Source organism: Aquarana catesbeiana, linkage group LG12 (assembly GCF_042186555.1).
Source record: "Aquarana catesbeiana isolate 2022-GZ linkage group LG12, ASM4218655v1, whole genome shotgun sequence".
Lineage (NCBI taxonomy): Eukaryota > Metazoa > Chordata > Amphibia > Anura > Ranidae > Aquarana > Aquarana catesbeiana.
The window spans coordinates 111,518,980-111,540,630 of NC_133335.1; the positions used below are offsets into that span (position 1 = coordinate 111,518,980).

Below are 21,651 nucleotides of genomic sequence, written 5' to 3' on the forward strand. Positions count from 1 at the left end.
AGGTGTGGAGTCCTCTGGAGAAGATGGAAGATGGCTACTGGGGGCTGTCTCTCAGACCTCATGGTATAGCCCACAGGAATTATGGGAGGCTATTGTGGCTTTTAAGCAACAATCTCTACCTACCTTCAGTAAATTATTTACAGATACTAAGTATGTAAAAGAACCACTAGATGGCGATATTACAATTTACTTTACATACCATTAGCATATTCAACAATTAAACAAAAGAGCATAAGAAACACTTGCTGAAGGCATCACAGTTATATTAAAGAATATTAAAAAACAGCTTGTTTCTAATAAGACCCTGAAGAAGGAATTTATTACTCATACCTGTATTCCAAAACATGTTGGGACTTCTATGCACACACACTCTATTTGACCTCCTACCATGAGATCAACTGTGTGTTTTGGCATATAGCTGTTATGTAACTATCCAGTCTGACTAATTTGTTTTTAGGTCTATATACCCTATGTACCTACTTTACTACTGTTTTGTATTTAATAAATGTTGTATATTTTTATACACTTGTTACTCCCTTTTCTGGTTAACATCCTCTGCCCATAAAATTCCCCGGGGCACCCCCTTTTGCAATTTTCTCATCCTAGAAGAAAAGCACTCCAAAGCCGATCCCATCTCATAACTCACATAAAAGGTATCTAATCCAGGGGTCCCAAGTTTTGTCAAACAAAACAATTTTATTGTTCAAAATTGCTGACAGGCGTTCATTCCCCATTATCCAAGATAGCTTAGATTTCAGCAGGTGAAAGGGAACCGCTGCTATAAATATAAAGGCTATAAGTCTCTTCGTATGTCTCGATGTCCACTCCACCGGGCCCCCCCAGCAGTGCTTGCAGAGGTGATTTAATGGAGTTCACTTGAGTAAGAGAGTAAATAAAGTTGTACGTGCATATCCAGAACCTCTACACTTTTGGGCATGTCCACCATATGTGGAACATGGTGCCATCCATGCCACATCCTGTGAAGGACTGCGGGGAAGCACCTGAGACATAGGACGCTACACTCACTGGCACCATGTACCACCTCAAGAAGACCTTATAGTTCGCCACTATCAACGAGGTATTAATATAATATTTGGATGCACACTGTGCCAGCTTACTCCACCCTTCAACGTCCAAACTTTTTCACAAATCTTGCTCCCATTTATGCATATAAAATAACTTTGTAGAGACAGAGGTAAAAATACAGTACATTTTTGATATGTGGCCGGTGTGTTTGTCGAAACTCCTGCATAGATATTCCATTAATGCAGAGGTGATAGTATTTGATCAGATCCGGTACTCCCAGACCTCCCCTCAATTTTGATGTGTACAATGTCCGCTTGTTTACCCTGGGTCTTTTATCTCCCAATATAAATTTCAACAACTTTGCTTGAAACTTCCTCAAATCATACATAACTATTAATATCGGAAGGGTTCTAAATAAGTATAACACTTTAGGCAAAATGGTCATTTTAATGGAGTACAATCGACTAAACCATGATGGGGGATTAGTTGACCATCTTTTGAGATCCTCCAATAATTTTTTAAACATGGGAAGATCATTTTGTCGATAAAGTGTGTAAAGGGAGGGGGTCAAAAAGATACCCAAATACGGGAGGGTCTCAGATTGCCAAAGGAAAATGAGCTTTGTAAAGCACGGACTATATGTGTTTCTAAAGATAAGTTCGGTGCTTGAGATTTAGAATGGTTCACTCGCAAGCCTGTGAGTGAAGTAAAGGGTCGTAGCACCAGATGTAAGTTTGGTAATGAGGTGACCAGGGAAGAGAGAAGCAGTAATATATCATCCGCGAACAGGGTGCATTTGTGCTCACGATCCCCACAGTAAACCCCCTGTATATCTGGAAGACCTCAGATTTTGATAGCCAGTGGTTCTAACACCATAGTAAACAATATGGGGGACAGGGGAAACCCTGTCGTGTCCCTCTATGTATGTCAATAGTGAAAATCAATACACCATGCTAAGTGATAAAAGATTAATAAACAAAATTCATAACATTATATAATATTGCTGTGACCACGCTAGTAACAGTCCCAATTGATGTGATGAACAGTGCTTGTGCTCAAAAATAATAGATCCGTGCTGCTTGGTGCTCAGACAAGGTGCTCCCGCATGGATGTAAACTCATCCTTCTGTATGGACCACCTATCTCTAGTGTGGTCAAACAGGCTTGTGGGGAGACCCCTGGAGATATCTTTGTGCTGGCAGTTCCTGAAGTGGATAAGCCTCATGCAATAGATATGAGAAATAGACCTCATTGTGCAATATCGTTTAAAGATTTATTTAAAACATTAAAAGCAAAGTAATAGAACTCACATGTAGGGGTGCCTGTGGCCTGGCACCCGGTGTGAAAAGCAGGTGATTTTTAGGGGAAATCGGCCCACATAAGATGGTGTACCGCTGACCGCGGTTCTGCTCGGTTCCCAGAAGTAAATTGTGGGCGGAAGTGTGTCGCGATGACGCGATCAAGCCTTGAACCATTTCAGCCAATCAATGGGCCATCATCGGGAAGCTCTGATTCCGCCATCTTGGATGAGGGCATATATACCCTTTACTAGTGGTCACATGATGTGAATTGGTCCAATAGTAATTAGTTACCTGCTATTTACTTGGGGGTGCTTACAATCTAATGTTAGCAATTAAATACATTTACCAAATACATTTTTAAAATACATTAAACCTTCCTTTTCCCCCGTCCATCCCAGCCCGAGTTCAAAGCAGATATGATATCAATAACCCGTCTGGTCAGATCTGGGGCTTGTCTATTAGGAACAAATCTTAGCTAATCTGGATAGATATATTTTGATAAAAAAGTGTTCATGCGAGTAGCCAAAATCGTTGTCACTATTTTGAGGTCGGCAAAATCAATGAGATTGGGCGATAATTTGCACAATCCCCCATGGTCTTTATTTGGTTTGGGAATAACACAGATAAAAGCATTGTTTTCATGTGGTGGTAAAGAGGAGCCTTTTTTCAAGTCGTTGAAAAAATAGCATAAATGGGGGGTCAAAATCTCAGCATACTTTTGATAGTAAAAACAGTTTGCTGCGCTTAGGGTTGATCACATTCAAGTAAACATGCAGAACAAACAAAAAATTAATAAAGTCCCATTAGGTGAAACAAAGTGCTCATGCTTAATTGACATCTCCTGTGCAATGGTGTTCAGACTGGGTGCCCCACATAGATGTACACTCACCCTGGATGTTGATCAATTATCGCTTTGCTTCTTTTTCAATTGCTTTTTAGCAAGTTTTTTACTGCAGCTGGAGTTTGATGATCAGTTCTTTTATCCAAAGGCGCTAAGGTTTATATTTCTCTGATACTTTCGATAGTATGGACCAGAGAAACTGCCTGGGCCCAGCGCCTTCGATGGATTTAAACTTTTGATAGCAGATACTCTTTCCCCTACTTTAAATTCCACTTCCATTAACTCCACATGATCTCGAGCCACTTTAGAAAGTGGGAGATCACAGAAGAAATTTGACGCTTTATATTTGGGGAACGAATTAGGGGAATCATAAAGTTTGGAATAAAAAGTGAAAAATTCCCTTAAAATTAACTAAGGATTTTGGGTCGTTTGGCCATTCCATAATCGTAATTTTGACATAGCTGGAGTAAATGGCCGAGGGTTTTTTTTTTCGCTTGAAAAGTATTAAGAAAAAAGAGAAAGGTCTGGTGTCCCCAGTAACACACTTCCATCCCTATAACATATAGTAAAACTAAGGATTCGCCCTGGGACTTTAAATGAAGTGGGTACCGTTTCCGCCAGTAAACATAACAGTAGTAAATACAGTATATGATTTATTCAAGTAAAATTGTTTACATGCATAGATAACACCAACAGTTGCCAAAAAAAGATATATAAACAAGAAATATTGGTACATGGATGTAATAGCAGTCATAGTACACGGGCATCATACTACCCAACTAGTTTCGCGAGATAGCTCGCTCTTCAGGGGTGGATGTGTATAACATTGTACCTAAGATAAAAAAGTACATAGTTGGTAAAATGGCACAGTATTAGTTATAAAAGCACAGGGTAGGAGGGGTTGTGGGTCCCCATACTCACCACTGAGATTGACTATGGCTTCAGGTGTGCGGCTCCAAGATAGCAGCAGCAGGTGCCTCAACAGGGAGCTGAGGGGGCGAAGTCAGATGGGACCCCACCAGGGGTCAAACGGCGAGCAGGCATGGCATAGGTGTAGTGATGTAACCCTAGAGACCTCGTTAGCTAATAAAGAGTGTAGGCTGTAAATATAAGTGTGACAGACCTAGCCGGGAGAGAGACTTTTGGAGGGAACTGAATGCTAGCCTCTTGCTGATCGATCGTGGGCCCTGGCATTTGGGGGAACGGTGCTCTTTGTGAGCTGTATGCCTGGGGACCCTTGAGGTGGTATTACTGTGGATTCGGGTCCTGGTCCCCCAGGACACACAGACTCTGGGGACCCTGGATTTGCCATATTAGAAATAGTGGCTGATTCATAATGCTGGGACAAATACTGTTAGGAGATGCTGATGTCAATTCCAGCCACCTGTCTGTCTGTTGCCTGCTAGAATGTGTATTGTAAATAAGTCTCTAGTATGGGATCTAAGAGTCATTAGGTCCCCATTGTTGTTTGTGTTAATTAACTCTGCTATTGTGATAATGTTGATTGGGTTTTCTGAGCTACAAGATGGCCAGTCTGGCCTAAAGGTCATGTCTAAGTCATCTAGGCTGTCTAAAGGGATTAGTTAATTAGCCCATGTTAATTAGGTTTCTGGTCACAGGTGTATGTTCAGAGTAATATGAGCAGGAGGTATACACCTCCTCTTTTACTGTATAAAAGAGCCTGTATTTTTCAATAAAAGAGATTCCTGGTTGAACCTACATACAGCCTGCCTGGTGTTTGTTCTGAGCTACACAACTGGATTAGAACGGCACATGGCTGTAGTTTTAATCCCGGAGCATCGGATGACTGGACCATCAGACGTGCGATCTGCAATCTGATTCTATAGCAGCAGAGGAGTGTCGGGAGAGTGGAACCGAGTGAGCAGGGGCTCGTTACATTGGTGGCAGCAGTGGGATTTGCTCTCCAGTTACTGGGACACTCCAAACCAGCCTGCAGGAGAGCCACGCTGAAAGACTTACTTGAGAGCCGTGGAGGGAATGGTGGGATCGTGCTTCCTTGCCGTGAACACATCCAAACCATCACCTGGATCCAGGGTCCAGATAGCAGGAGAGGAGAGGTACAGATACCAGCCACCATGGAAGAGGAATTCAGAAGGAGGTTGCGAGAGATGCAGATACAGCACAGAGGACCAGTATCAGAGCAGGTCCTGCTAGGATGGTTTGATTCTATCCGCTGCGAACTCTGGAAGGAAGCGCTAGCCCGTGAGCAGCGAAACCAGGGAAAAGTTCTCCCCTCCATCCATGTAAGGTACTGGTCGCAGTATGAAGTGCGAATGCTGTTATTGGGGGAACAGCCGAACCAGGAGTGGACAGCTGAGTTAAGCAGGCTGATCCGGGCAGAGATGCGGTTGGACGAGAGCTACAGAGCCCTCCAGTGGTATGTAGCCCAAGTGTGCCCGTGGACAGTGGATGACAGCCCCACGGAAGGCTTTGACTACGATGGCCTGGGATTGTTGTACTGGAGGCTGTCCAGGGACCCTGACTTTGGGAGTTATCGGGAGTGGCGTTTGGAGGAAATAATGGAGCACAGAGAGCGAAGACTGAATGTCTCGGAAGTGCACTGGGCACAGGAAGATGTGGATTTTCTGGCCGTTCAGGAATGGGAGCTTGAGATGGCCTACAGACAGCTGCTAGACTCCGCTCAGCAGCAGGGTGGGGCTCCCTTTGCCTGGGACTATCAGGAAATACCAGTTGACAACTCTGAAATCCTGGCTGAGGAGCTGACAATGTGGCAGAGTAACAGTGTGCTTTGCCAACCTGCCCCCACAGCTAGGGAGGCGAAGGTCTTATGGCGGATGCAGCAAGTGCTGACTGACCTTGATGATCCCGTTTCTGCATGGGATGATCTTGGATGGAGGAATGTGCCTGTCCAGCAGCATGCCAGAGAATCGGCAGTGGAAAATCTGAAGATTGCCGTCCCCAAACCTGAAGTGCTGATAACAGGGCAGAGCTCTGCTAACCTCTGCCCAGCACTGATAGCATCTTCTGGGTTTCACGGAGAGGAGATGGTGAACCTTTATCCCCAGACACCAGTTGCAGAGACAGGGGATTTGATAGACTTTTCTGCTGAGGAAGAACAACCTGGTGAGCCTCCAGCAGAAGAAGAGCTGTTACTAGGGCCAAACTTCACTGTGCTCTGCCCAGCACCAACAGAAGTATCTGTGAAGTTACAAGGAACTTCCCCAGCTGAAGCACTGGCAACTGGACAGAGGGTCCAAGATCTCTGCCCTACACCTGCAGCGGTTCCGGAGGCTCAGGGTGAGAAGGAGGTGGTCACATCCCAGCAGCAGATCAGGATACAGAGGGAGAAGGGAGAGGAGGTGTTCGTCGTCCCTCCCCAACAGTTGGCCATGGTGGAGGAAGTGGTCTTTCCTCCCCAGCAAAGATCCGTGCACCTGGGAGACAGTACCACAGACATATTGTCCCAACATCCAGATGAGGGAATGGAAAAGGAAGCAGCCGGCTCACCTCCCCAATGGCAGCTACACAGTTTGGGAGTGGAGGAAGCCAGCCTCCTGCCCCAACGGTTAGCTGGAGCGGAGGATGCGGAGTCCCCAGCAGAAGTGCTGGCAACAGGGCAGAGTGCTACCAACCTCTGCCCAGCACCGGCAACAACTACAGAATTCTAGGGAGGTGGGGCAGTCGGCCTCCCTCCCCAACAGTTAGCCGGAGCAGATGGTGTGGGGTTTCAAGCAGAAGGGCTGGCAACAGGGCTGAGTACTGCAGGACTCTGCCCTCAACTAACAGAGGATGGATTTCCTGTGAAGGTGGATGGGACTTCAGTCTCCATCTGTATACCCCAGGGATGCTGGGCAGTCGGCCCAGATCCCCAACAGCATGACGGAGTGAGCCCAGACACCCTGTCTTCTCTCCAGCGGCAGAAAGGACTCCAGGGAGAAGGGCCAGTCTAGGCCTCTCCCCAGCGGCAGATATGTTCTCTGAGAGAGGCAGAGGTTGGCTGGGTGAGTAATGCTTTGTTTGGAACTATTTGTTTGGGGTACTGTGTGGGTACAGGCATTAGAGGACTGGAACTACTGACTAACTTCAGAATCAACCCATCTGGGGTCTCCTCCTGTGTTAGTCTCCTGCTAAAAGGGGAGAAATGTGACAGACCTAGCTGGGAGAGAGACTTTTGGAGGGGACTGAATGCTAGCCTCTTGCCGATTGATCATGGGCCCTGGCATTTGGGGGAATGGTGCTCTTTGTGAGCTGTATGCCTGGGGACCCTTGAGGTGGTATTACTGTGGATTCGGGTCCTGGTCCCCCAGGACACACAGACTCTGGGGACCCTGGATTTGCCATATTAGAAATAGTGGCTGATTCATAATGCTGGGACAAATACTGTTAGGAGATGCTGATGTCAATTCCAGCCACCTGTCTGTCTGTTGCCTGCTAGAATGTGTATTGTAAATAAGTCTCTAGTATGGGATCTAAGAGACATTAGATCCCCATTGTTGTTTGTGTTAATTAACTCTGCTATTGTGATAATGTTGATTGGGTTTTCTGAGCTACAAGACGGCCAGTCTGGCCTAAAGGTCATGTCTGAGTCATCAAGGCTGTCTAAAGGGATTAGTTAATTAGCCCATGTTAATTAGGTTTCTGGTCACAGGTGTATGTTCAGAGTAATATGAGCAGGAGGTATACACCTCCTCTTTTACTGTATAAAAGAGCCTGTATTTTTCAATAAAAGAGATTCCTGGTTGAACTTACATACAGCCTGCCTGGTGTTTGTTCTGAGCTACACAACTGGATTAGAACAGCACATAGCTGTAGTTCTAATCCCGGAAATCTGCAATCTGATTCTATAGCAGCAGAGGAGTGTCGGGAGAGTGGAACTGAGCGAGCAGGGGCTCGTTACAATAAGTATGTTTGTCAGGCATCTAAAGTAGTAAAGTAGAATCAATAAGTATTAGCATAAAGATATATATGCATGAAATGAGAGGCCTGGACCCAAAGATGGTAGGGAGCATGGAGATGGTAAGAAACATAGGATAACAGAGGGATACTAACAGGTGAAAAGATAGAAAAGAAAAAGAAGTGAAAGAGGTGGACTGTGATTGTGCAATAGTAGGGTAGTGATGTATCCTTAGAAACCTCGTTAGTCCATAAAGAGCATAGGCTATAAACATGAGTATGTTTGTCAGGCATCTAAAGTAGTAAAATCAATGAGTATTGGCATACAGATATGTATATATAAGTAGAAGGCCTGGGCCAAGCATGGTAGGGACATGGCGATGATGGAAAACATAGGATAGCAGAGGGATACTAACAAGTGACAAGATGGAGAGGAAAGAGGATGGATTGTGATAGTGTGGTGAGATGTGTGATATCAAAAATCAATAAAAATAAGTGCTCAAAAAATAAATAAAAATTAATAAATAGAATAAATAAAGCTATGTATGAGGTATGCAAGTATGCCTAAATGTAACAAGTATCAAAAGGTGAAGATAGTAAATACCTGAGTGTGGTGAATATCTTGAATATAAGAGTAATGAGACACTGCAGGCAACCTCCACAGCTGTGTGTGTCCTCAATGAAGAGTGAAATTGAAATGAAAGACATGCTTGACCTCCAATTTAACCCCGGAAGAGCCCAGGAGGCTCTGCCCTCAACACCATGTGTGGATGGCTGACATGTGAGCACAGGAGGCGCCCACTGTCATAGGGAGGCACGCAAATGCGGACACATCCCCCAGCCATCAGATGATATAGTGCGTCCAGCTGCGCTGACGTCCGCAAAATCGCAGACGCCACACCTCCGGAGCCTGAACATGGTGCCGATGTGTAGGTGTCCCCATCCGCCCGAAAGCAGATGGGGACAGCAGGAGACATGGAAAAGCCTCCCTTTGTACACATTGCAGCCCCCAATGCGAGACAAAAAATGCCAACGCCAACCAAAGAATCGCACAACAAGGAGCCAGGGTATAAAACAATACTGGGATAAAAAATATGTTGGAGGATGAGTAGCTAGTATTGCATCAAAGTGTAGAAGTTGTTTATACATGTATATACTGGCGGGGGTGACAACAGACCAGGTTTGGGCTAGTGGGTGTCTTCCACCCGGGTTCAATATAAAGAAAAAAGAGAAAGGTCTGGTGTCCCCAGTAATACACTTCCATCCCTATAACATATAGTAAAACGAAGGATTCGCCCTGGGACTTTAAATGAAGTGGGTACCGTTTCCGCCAGTAAACATAACAGTAGTAAATACAGTATATGATTTATTCAAGTAAAATTGTTTACATGGGGTCCCATCTGACTTCGCCCCCTCAGCTCCCTGGTGAGGCACCTGCTGCTGCTATCTTGGAGCCACACACCTGTAGCCATGGTCAAGCTCAGTGGTGAGTATGGGGACCCAAAACCCCTCCTACCCTGTGCTTTTATAACTAATACTGTGCCATCTTGCCAACTATATACTTTTTTATCTTAGGTACAATGTTACACACATCCACCCCTGAAGAGCTAGCTGGATCTCGCGAAACTAGTCGGGTAGTATGATGCCCGTGTACTATGACTGCTATTACATTCATGTACCAATATTTCTTGTCTATATATATTTTTTTTGGCAACTGTTGGTGTTATCTATGCATGTAAACAATTTTACTTGAATAAATCATATACTGTATTTACTACTGTTATGTTTACTGGCGGAAACGGTACCCACTTCATTTAAAGTCCCAGGGCGAATCCTTCGTTTTACTTGAAAAGTATTAGGTTTATCTCCCATGGCATAGTAATGATGTCTAGACCATCTAAGATATTTTTCTGCTATCGTGGTAAGGCTCAGGACCGTACTTGCCGCATCAATCTGATTTTTAAGATCAAGATGGTGGTTGGTTCATTGTTCCCGCATGAGATGCCATAGCTCCTCATCTTGTTTCCAGATCATTTGTTCCCATGCCCGTTTGACTCTGAAGGCTATTTGTCTCAATTTACCATGAATGGTTGCATTGTGGGCCGCCGCCCAAACAATAGTTGGAGAGGTGGCTGAAGAGGGTTTGTCTTGAAAGTATTAAGGATAGTTTCAACTTCTTTGAAAATAATGGGGTCACTCAGCAAAGACACATTTAATCGCCAGGATGATGGCTGCGGTTTGGTCCATAAGTCCGTTTTGGATCGAGGAATGGTCTGACCATGCCATGGGGAGAATATTAGCTGATGATATAAATGGGAGCAATGGAGATAATGTGAATAAGTGATCAATTTGCGAAAACCTTATTTACATGGGGATAAAACATGTAATCCCTAGTGGTGGGATGGGCATCTCTCCATAATCAAGCAAATCATAGGTATGTAACAACTGTGCAATTCTACCACTCTGTTTTGGGGTATGTTTTAAAATTGCCCTATTAGGATTAGATTTGTCTAAGACTGGGTCTAAGGAGGTATAACTATCCCCCCCCAAAAAAAATTAGATGTCCCCTCACACGAGGCATAACCACCTCAAGCATCGAGCGAGGGAAAGAGAGATAACTGCATGTTCGTTAATTCTCCCTGCTGCAATGATATAGCGGCCTTCCTTGTCTTTTATAACGGTGGTAAGTGTGAAAGGAATCTTTTTAGCAATACATGTAGCCAGACCCCGTTTTTTTGTCCGCGCCGTTTGACAGAAAAACCATAGGTTATCTTGAGTTCAAATATTTAGGGGCAGAGATTCGGGAGAAATGCGTCTCCTGTAAAAGCAACATATCCGCACCCAATTTGTGATAATGTTAAAAGGCCTTTAACCGCTTAGTAGGGGAGGTTAAGACCCTGCACATTGTGTGTTAAAATACAGTAATTCAAAATCTTCCTTCGGGGACCACTCGACCTGTCGGATTGGATTTATTCCTGGAAAAGGGGTGCACCAGAGGAGAGCGACTCAGAAAGAGAAATGAATAAGAAAGTTAAAAATATAAGACTGTACACCTTTGGCTAGCTCGTAAAAGAACATCTCATTATGTACAATCAAATAAAAAGAACACATCCACTGCGTAACAGTGACTTGTTGGGGGAGCCAGATCATTTTGTGAAGTTGCCTCCACTCTCAAGATAGAGGCAATTCTCCGGCCCATCTCTCAAAGCATCTGAGAGGGATGGGAGGGATCAACAGACTGAGCTAAGCATAAGTAATGCAAAATAGTTCCACTATCAGGAACATATTCATTCTCATTGAAGGAGGAGAACTCCTTAAAATAGGAAGAAAACTAAAACAACACAGGTAGCATAAGATGAACTATCAATGGTTGGATCAAATATCTTCAATATTGGATGTGTAGGAAGACTGGCCTCAAAAGAGAGGAGATGTAAAGCTCTGATTAAAATCTTAGGGGCAGTCAAGTAATTGATGGGGACTCTAAAACGAAAAGCAACAGAGGGCGCACCAGCCTAGAGCATTACCTTTGTGACAATTTATTATTCTCACAATTATACTCACAATTGAAAAGAATGTGTCAAGAAAAATATAAAATCCACCAGATGCACCAGTATCAGTTAGAGAGTGAAAAGTCCAAACAAAGCTGATGTGTTTCATGGGTTGTCCCCTCTTCTTCAGAGCTGGGTTTGGAGTGCAGGTAGCAGATCTTTATATGATGAGTATGATCCAAAAAGTCCTATGAGACCTCTAATTTAGCCCCCCCCTTCAATAGGCAGGCTAGTTAAATCAAGTCATAAGGGTAGGTAAATCAATACACACATGAGTAAAATCCAACAATAAGGACCATGCATCACAAAAACAGATTTATATAGATTTATATAGATTTATACAGATTTATATAGATTTATATAGATGGCAAGTGTTTGACTTTAAATCATTAAGTATCAATGCACTGTGTATAATGCTGTAAACAACCAAGATGTATCACATCACAGGAAGCACCTCCATGGTTAACAGAGGACAGAATTAAAATTAGACTTGAGAAACTTAACATTAATAAATAATCGGGACCAGATGGCTTGCACCCGAGAGTACTTAGGGAACTCAGTCAAGTGATTGCCAGACGGTTGTTCCTAATTTTTACAGTCTACTGACTGGAATGGTACCAGGTGATTGGAGAAAAGCCAATGTAGCAACAATATTTTAAAAGGGCCCAAAATACATCCCTGGGAATTACAGACCAGTTAGCCTAACATCAATAGTATGTAAACTCTTGGAGGGTATGATAAGGGACTATATACAAGATTTTAGTAATGAGAACGGTATCATTAGCAGTAATCAGCATGGATTCATGAAGAATTGTTCTTGCCAAACCAATCTACTAACTTTCTATGAGGAGGTGAGTTACCAGCTAGATAAAGGAAGGCCCATAGACTTGGTGTATCTGGATCTTGCAAAAGCATTTGACACCGTTCTCAATAAACGTTTACTGTACAAAATAAGGTCCATTGGCATGGACCATAGGGTGAGTACATGGATTGAAAACTGGCTACAAGGGCGAGTTCAGAGGGTGGTGATAAATGGGGAGTATTCAGAATGGTCAGGGGTGGGTAGTGGGGTCCCCAGGGTTCTGTGCTGGGACCAATCCTGTTTAATTTGTTCATAAACGACCTGGAGGATGGGGTAAACAGTTCAGTCTCTATATTTGCAGACGATACTAAGCTAAGCAGGGCAATAACTTCTCCGCAGGAGATCTGAACAAATTAATGGGGTGGGCAACTACATGGCAAATGAGGTTCAATGTAGAAAAATATAAAATAATGCATTTGGGTGGCAAAAATATGAATGCAATCTATACACTGGGGGTAGAACCTCTGGGGGAATCTAGGATGGAAAAGGACCAGGGGGTCCTAGTAGATGATAAGCTCAGCAATGGCATGCAATGCCAAGCTGCTGCTAACAAACCAAACAGAATATTGGCATGCATTAAAAAGGGGATCAACTCCAGAGATAAAACGATAATTCTCCTGCTCTACAAGACTCTGGTCCAGCCGCACCTAGAGTATGCTGTCCAGTTCTGGGCACCAGTCCTCAGGAAGGATGTATTGGAATTGGAGTGAGTACAAAGAAGGGAAACAAAGCTAATAAAGGGTCTGGAGGATATTAGTTATGAGGAAAGGTTGCGAGCACTGAACTTATTCTCTCTGGAGAAGAGACGCTTGAGAGGGGATATGATTTCAATATACAAATACTGTACTGGTGACCCCACAATAGGAATAAAACTTTTTCACAGAAGAGAGTTTAACAAGACTCGTGGCCACTCATTCAAATTAAAAGAAAAGAGGTTTAACCTTAAACTACGTAGAGGGTTCTTTACTGTAAGAGCGGCAAGGATGTGGAATTCCCTTCCACAGGCTGTGGTCTCAGCAGGGGGCATCGATAGTTTCAAGAAACTATTAGATAAGCACCTAAATGACCACAACATACAGGGATATACAATGTAATACTGATATATAATCACACACATAGGTTGAACTTGATGGACTTGTGTCTTTTTTCAACCTCACCTACTATGTAACTATATGTAACTATATATGAGAATGGGTACTCATCATCCCAAAATGATAAACTTATTGGGGTACACAGAAGTCCAGAGCAACTCGCTGGTACAGGTGGGGTCAGGCTAATGCTACCTCATATAGGGGCTGAAAGGGCACTGATGCTTGTGCAAAGTGTCAGTAAAATCTGACATCTGGCTCTTGGAGTGCATGGCGGGCAAAACCCAGAAGTGTGGCTGCGTTTTGCGTTCTAGATGCTGGCCCTGTGACACGCGAACATCACTTCCGGTGATTCGGGAAAGCGTCATGTCTGGTCGGCAAGTGCAGGAAGCCAGTGTTCTGTCAAAATAGCCAATTGATCAAGATCTCCAATTGCGTCACTTCCCATTACTGTAAACCATAATTAATTGGAGATTTCGATGATTTGCCATTTTGACACAACACCAGCAAGCTTGTACACTCCAGTATACGAAGACTTTGCTGTTTTGACACAACAGCGGGTAACGAGGAAAAAGTAGTCGATGGTGCGGAAGTGGCCATTTTGTTGGTTAGTGTCAGAGTGGAGTAACAATATCCGCTCATAATACCCTGTACCGGAGTGTATACAGTTGCTGGTGTTGTGTCAAAACAGCAGTTTATTGAAATTTCCAATTACTGACAGTTTACAGAAACCAGAAGTGACAGGATTGGAGACCTTGATGAATTGGCTATTTTGACAGAACACCGGGATAACGGCTGCGGTGAACCGCAGACGTCTCTTCTTGCCTCATGCGAAGCATGGGGACATCTGGAAGTTGTTGTAATCTGGTGTCACTACTAAAAGCAACAGGCCGCAGTGCGGCAAATCACAGGTGGTCAGGATGCCTTCACTAATACAGGGATACTAAACTGATGCAGCGGGTGGATAAAAAGTGCCATTGCCCAAAGACCCATCGTGTACTAGTTGCGCTATACATGCACTTTGTGTACTATTTGTAAAAAAAATAACATAAATAAAAAACACAATGGTTTTTACTGAATGAAAAAAGGATTTAAAAAAAAAAAATGCACACACAGTATTTGATACCTGCTGGAGAAGACCAACTACCCATAGGCATGAGCACGGGGTGTGCCAGGTGTGCCCGGGCACACCTTAATGCCCAGGCACACCCCAGAATGTGTTTGAGATAACTCCATTTTGGCACCCCTACTAACCTGTAGTGCTGTGAGTCGGACTATCTCTCAGTTGTCAGTTGGATGCCAAATTCCTGGGAGAACTGCAGCTACTGGCTGCGGAGTAAGCAGTCAGGCAGCCGCATTTTCCGATACGGACTCTATAGTTCATGCTACAGCATCCCTGACAGCTGCATATCACTCCGCCGCCAGCTCTCAGTTGAGATGCTGAGATGCTGTAGCCGGGACGTTAGAGGCAGCATCGGATAACTCCTGACTGCTTACTCCACAGCTGGTGGCTGCAGTATTGACAGGAGTGAGGGGTTACCAAAGCCCACCACATCCTATGCTTTGTGTTGCCACAAAAAGCTTGAAAAGGAAAGAATGTCTCTCGTTCTCTGGACAAGTCGGGGCTTTCACAGCTCCAGTACAGGTGGGCGGAGCAGGAAGAGATAATCATAGTGCAGTCCCAGCATTGCTTCCTGCCCAGCACACAGCACAGCTCTCCCTGGGGCCGACTGAAGATCTCAGAGGATGGATGGCAGCCTGAATCTTATCCACATGTGAGTCCTGACTTTCTCCTTCTATACAATGCTGTGCTGTACACCTGCCCTGCACCTTGCAGGGACCATTTACTGAAAGGTAAGTAACTTTCTTGAATAGGATAAGAAACACTGGGACTTCTGTTACATAGATGTATTCAACATTCACACTGTATCTTATTAAAATCATTATTTTGTTAATGAGATATAATATATATATATATATATATATATATATATATATATATATATATATATATATATATATATAGAAGTCCTATCAAAAAATGTTAGCATAAACAGCAAGAAATGGGATTTTATAATAAAACCCCAACTTCAGGAAAGTGAATGTTCATCAACGCAGTGTGGGGGGGAGGAGGGGATATCCCTTTTCACTTAGGGCACTTTCACACTGAGGCGCTTTTCGGCTGCTAGCGGGGCGCTTTTAACCCCCACTGGCGTCCAAAAAAGGTTTAAAAAAGCGCAGCTGCCGAATCGCTTTGCAGGCGCTTCAGCAGCGTTGGCTATTGATTTCAATGGCAGGGGCATTTTGGGAGCGGTGTATTCACTGCTCCTGAAACGCTCCAAAGATGCTGCTTGCAGGACTTTTTCTGACGTCCTGCCAGCGCACCGCTCCAGTGTGAAAGCAAGGGCTTATACACTGGAGTGACAGGAGAGGCGTTTTACGGGCACTTTGCAGGCGTTATTTTTAGCGCTAAAACGCCTGTAAATCGCCTCAGTGTGAAAGTGGTCTTATCTGAGTCTAAGCTGTCTTCCTTCACCCAAAGCCTTGACATCATTTCATACCATACAGGGTAGGGACATTAACCCTGTATGGTATGATGGTGAGGCTGGAGTGTGACCACAACCAGTAATTTACATAGGAGCTGAAGGGGACAAGTCACAGCAGTGGAGGACGCCTGCTGGAGAAAGCAAAGCTGGGTACACACAGTTTGAGATTTGTCCAGTACAGCAGGAACTGGTTAAATTTCAATGTATCCCTGTAAGACAGAAGCCAATCATTAGATCAGCTTCTCTTAAACAGGACTGCTTAAAGTGGTGTTCCGGCCAAAATTATACTTTTTAAATAAAAATACCCCAATAATACCCCTATAATACACAAGCTTAATGTATTCTAATAAAGTTAGTCTGTAAACTAAGGTCTGTTTTGTTAGTTTATAGCAGTAGTTTGTTATTTTATAAACTTACAGCAGGCCGTGGCCATCTTAAGTGTGGGCATCTGAAGCCAGACTGTATTTCTTCCTGGATCTCATCCTTGCAGATCTCGCACATGCTCAGTGCAGCACAAGCAGTGTAATAGGTTTCAGGTCAGGTTTCCATAGCAACGGCAGTGTCAGAGGAAGTTGCCGCCCCTTCCCAGTAGGCATTGCAAACAGGAAATGATGCGATGAGCCGTGGCCAGGGAGGAAGAAGTGAAAAATGAATACAGCAGATATACAGTAGGTGCTGCGAAAAAAAAATTAAAAATATCCAATTCGTTTACAGTGCACAGTTTAGTGAGGGATGCTGAAGAGTTGTAAAAGTGGGTGGAACTCCACTTTAAGGCTGGGTTCTCACTATTGTCACATGCGGCTCACAGCAGGAGTTCGGTGCATCTCCATTCACCGTTCCAGGTCCGATTTCAGCCTAAATTTTTGGGCTGAATTTGGACCTGAAATGGACCAAAAGATGCACAGGACCCCTGTGCAATTTGCACCGGACCAGCAGCAGAGATATGTGAACCGGCTTCATAGAGAGCTGGTCACAATCTCCTACCATGCAAATTTGATGTGGGGAAATTTGCAACCAATTCGCATAAGTGTGAACCCAACCTGAAACCTTGTTCAGTTAGCAGCTTGCAGCAAATCGGCTGCTGCACTAATTAGTGTATACTGACAGTGGAGAGTCCCTGCTGTCAGAATACAATGTCCACGCAAGGAGGAACCTTGCATCCACATCGCTTGTATAGATGCAAGAACATGTCAGCTAGCAAACTGAACAAAAAAAACAGTGCACATGTACCAACTTAAAGCGGATGTAAACCGCGGCAGTTAAAAAAAAAAAACTTTCCCCTGGAAGGCAATTGCATAATGTGCTAGTATGCATCACATACCAGAACACTATGAAATGCTTGCCTTATAACGAAGCACTCTAACAGGGCTTACCTCCTCCCCTGGCCTTCCTTCTGGGTTCATGGGCTTCGGCTCTCCCACGCATGCAGAGAGCATTTTGAGAGGTGGTAAGGAGATGTTGTATCAGCTCCACCCAACGTGCTTTAACCCTTTGAACTCCATGCTGCACACAGTTGTGGGCTGCTTGCAGAGTGCCACCTTTCATTCGAATGGGTCACAGTCAGTGGGTGCTATACCTGCTGAAAGCAAGAGGGGGTATAATTGCAGCCGCGGCATGTGATCATGCCCAACTGCTGCCTCTACAGCTAAAACATGGCAGTAAAAGCACAGCTCAACAGCGGGGTTTTACTGCACCTCAACCGGTAGTGTGAACAATTAAATGTTTTAATAAATGTAAAAAAATTTTTTTTTTTTTTTACATTGATAAGTGCTTATTTAATTAAAACATGTTTTAATACATTTTAAAATGTTTGTTTACATTTATTTCTAAAAGTGTGCATGTGTATATATATATATATATATGTATATATAATATATGTACACATACATGTGCGTTTGAGCTTTGGGGTGCACACCCTAATGTAATAGGCTGCGCACGCCTATGCAACTACCTATTTGGAGGTGTCAAAGAATTAGTTTTTAGTACACAGCGGAATACAGTATCAAACCATAAGACGATCCTAAAACAATAGTAAAACTCATCATAAAAATGCATACCTTAATAAAACTACTATTGACATTGTTAAAAAGGAAGATAAAATAAATTAGAATAACAGGAGTCCTAAATACAATGTAATATCACCCCATAGATATATTGTTACTACCAATGAGGACAGTATGCCAATAAAGACAGTGACTGGCTATGAGAAAAAGACAAGAAAAAGGAGAAAAAGAAAGAAACAACAATTACTGATGAGAACAATGGCACCGATGGAATAATGATGATGGCGAAAAATAAGTGATGGAGTTGAAGGAAAACAATAGGGAATAATCTCAGAGAATCCTGAGTGCAATAGACCAGAATGTAGGTATGGATGGATGAATGGACCTCTTCCAACACACATCATAATGGTGACAACTACCCATATGTAAAAAGGTATCGGCTTGTGCCTGGTCAAGTGCCCATGTTCACAAAAGTGTGACAGTGCACAAACGTCTGCGAGCACAGACACACTAAGACCCCATACACACTATACAACTTTTGTTGTCTGATTTCCTTTAGATTTACCAAAACCATGTAGTGCAAGGGGTTGCCTGATTGCATACAAATTCAAACTCTTAGGTTTGACCTCATATTATATGGTTTTGGTAAATCTGAAGGAAAAAAATCTACAGAAAATTGTATAGTGTGTATCCAGCTTAAGGTACGGCATATTTGTATAGAAATGTGATGTAGGCATGCCCGGATACATGAAGGGCACGAACCCTAATTTGTCGATAATGCGATATGTTGGCCCTGGGATAACTGTAGTACCTCGAAACCTGATGTTAATACACTAAATTGTGGACTTCCAGATCTTCGTTTAGTCCTTTGGGCATTAGGCTACCAAGGGTAAAGATCTAAATACTTTTACACAGTTTTTGGTATCTCCGACCCCTGTCTGTTTCCTCAGAAATGGCTTCAATGCCAAAGATTCTCATGCCCACGGGATCCCATTTGTGCTTTACCTTAAAATTACGGGGGTCAGAGTATTTATCCCTCTCATTAAGAATGCTACATTTGTGTTCGCCAATCCAAATTCTAACTGGACATGATGTCCAACCAACGCCTCACCTGTACTAGCCAGTTGCTCTGGACTTCTGTGTACCCGAGGAGGTTGATCACTTTGGGATGGTGAGTACCTATTCTCATATATACATCTTGGTTGTATAGAGCATGATACACAGTGAATTGATACTTGATGGTTAGCAGCCAAAAATGCCTCTGACTTTTTGGATCATACTCATCATTTAAAGTTCAGCTACCTGCACTCCAAACCCAGCTCTGAAGAACAGGGACATCCCCCGAAACGCATCAGTTTTCATTCCACAACTGATACTGGTCAGCGGATCATGCGTGGAGCATCTGGTGGAATTTATATTTTGCTTGACACATTCTTTTCATTTGTGAGTACATTTTTTAAATAATAAATTGTCGCAAAGGTAATGCGCTAGGCTGGTGCGCCCTCTGTTCCTTTTCATTTTAGAGTTCCATTTGGGGCTCCCTGACCTGTTGTGAGTGGCAGCACAGCCAATGTGGTGGCTGAACCAGTGGAGACACGTTTTCAATTAGCCGCACAGCAACCTCTCAAGCGCAGGAGTATTTGTTTTCCATTAAATTGATGGGGACTTCCTGAAGTTGGATCTCTTGGGCTGGGATCACAAAGGAGAAACAGGGCAAACATCTACATTGTGAGCGCTGGAGACAGGATAGTCTCTTAAAATCAATTCCAAGTAAAGGAGCATTTGCTCACCGGATTGAAAGTTGGTAAAGGAATAGGATTTGCCCCTATATGAAAATGATAAACAGAAGGGAAACGACCAACGATACTTAATTTGGCAGTTGATCAGGTGGGTTAGTAACAAATGGGAGGGGAGGATTTGTGGGACTTTAGATGAAGCACATATGCTGTGTGCCTCCATCCCTAATATATGTAGAAAAAAAGAGGGAAAGTGAAACTTTAGATGAGATAGATGACTTTGTGGAGGCGAAATTGAAAAATTTGCAAATTTTATTAATAAAGAACATTGTATGAAATATGAAATTTATAGTCTACTGCAGACCAGGATCAATATGTCCATTACAGACACAGGTCAGCATCACATATGACTGACGTGTTTCATGTAGAGACGCTCCTCAGGGGCGGATGCTGAAATATGTCTGCAGAGTGTAAAGAAATGGTAACATTAGTCTAGTTCTAATTAGTAATATAAAGGAAAGGCTAATTAGCCTGTCCTAAGTACTCACTAAGGGTCCAATACGGTAAAATGCTGCGACCATGCACTCAAGGTCCCAAGACAGTCTTCCCCGGGAACTGAGGTAATTACAGTCGTGTGCAGCAGGGCGCATACAACAGAACCTCCCGATGACCCAAGACACAAATTGCTGGTGCATAGGTGAAGAGCCACGGTGACCCGTGAGGACAACCTGGAGTGATCTAAATAAAAGTGTACATGGGATTGTGTGTGAATGGTATGGATAGAATATATGAAAAATTAATGGAAAAAAAAAAAATATATATATATATATATATATATGTGTAAAAAGGATGTATATTAACTCAATATGTGAACTATGTGAGCATGACTAAGGTGACATGGAGAGGGTAACCAAAGATGAATAGTGGGGGCAAGGTGTAGATCAAACTGGTGACAAAAACAATAATCAAACAGGAGAAAACAAAAGTGACAGTAGGTGTAAATAACCTAGTGAGTGACTCATGTGTTGGGACAAAGCTGGAAACAAAATCGAGTGCTGAGATGCGATGTGGTGTCTAGAATGTGTGACAGCAAAAGTGTGTCAGGGGAGGGAGTCTATACGGGCCCCGCACACGTGCACGCCAGCTTTTACCAGCGTCACACTAGCATGGCGTGGGCACGAAAGGGCTCCAGTGGAGGCGTTAATCACCGCCCTCCGCAGAAGCCTGTATTCCTCACCAAAGCCGCTGATATGGAAATCACGTGCATTGCGTGTTGGCGTCAATCATGATGTCACACAGAAGGCAGGATGCATGGCGCCGATGCTCTGTAAGCATCCACCCACTGTCCCATACAGCTACCGGCCCCCAATGGGTGGGGAGGAGAGGGGGCACGTAGAAAGCATCGCAGCTCCCGGGTACGGACTAGAGAAGGGACCCCGAATCACTATGGCCGCAGGATACCCCAATAGATTAGCGCAATGTTGCTGTAAAATTACATGGATACAGTGTTAATGTACCCTAAATATGCAAGAACCGGGTATGGTGACATTGCCACCCGGGATCTGCAAGCCTCTCACTTGGGCGGCAGGGGGACACTGCCAAAACCAGTCATCAAATCTTCATCCCTATTCTGTATCAAATGGGAGGGGGGGATTTGTGGAACTTTAGATGAGGCACATATGCGGTGTGTCTCCATCCCTAATATATGTAGAAAAAAGAGGGAAAGTGGGACTTTAGATGAGATAAATGACTTTTTGGAGGCGAAATTGAAAACATTGCAAATTTTATTAATAAAGAACATTGTATGAAATATGGCAATGTTAAAA

General features: G+C 43.6%; 1 protein-coding gene across 2 annotated transcripts in view; it reads left to right on the forward strand.

Moving 5' to 3' along the window:
- CCR10 (C-C motif chemokine receptor 10) overlaps positions 1-21,651 on the forward strand; it is a 360,549-nt gene that overhangs the window by 279,854 nt on the left and 59,044 nt on the right. Inside the window, exon 2 of one of the 2 annotated variants that reach the window (XR_012236921.1) lies at positions 18,236-18,598. The exons of the other annotated variant lie outside the window; for it this stretch is intronic. The gene's annotated coding sequence lies outside the window, so the exon portion shown is untranslated. Of the gene's footprint in view, positions 1-18,235; positions 18,599-21,651 lie in introns of those variants that run through there. 2 annotated transcript variants of the gene reach the window in all.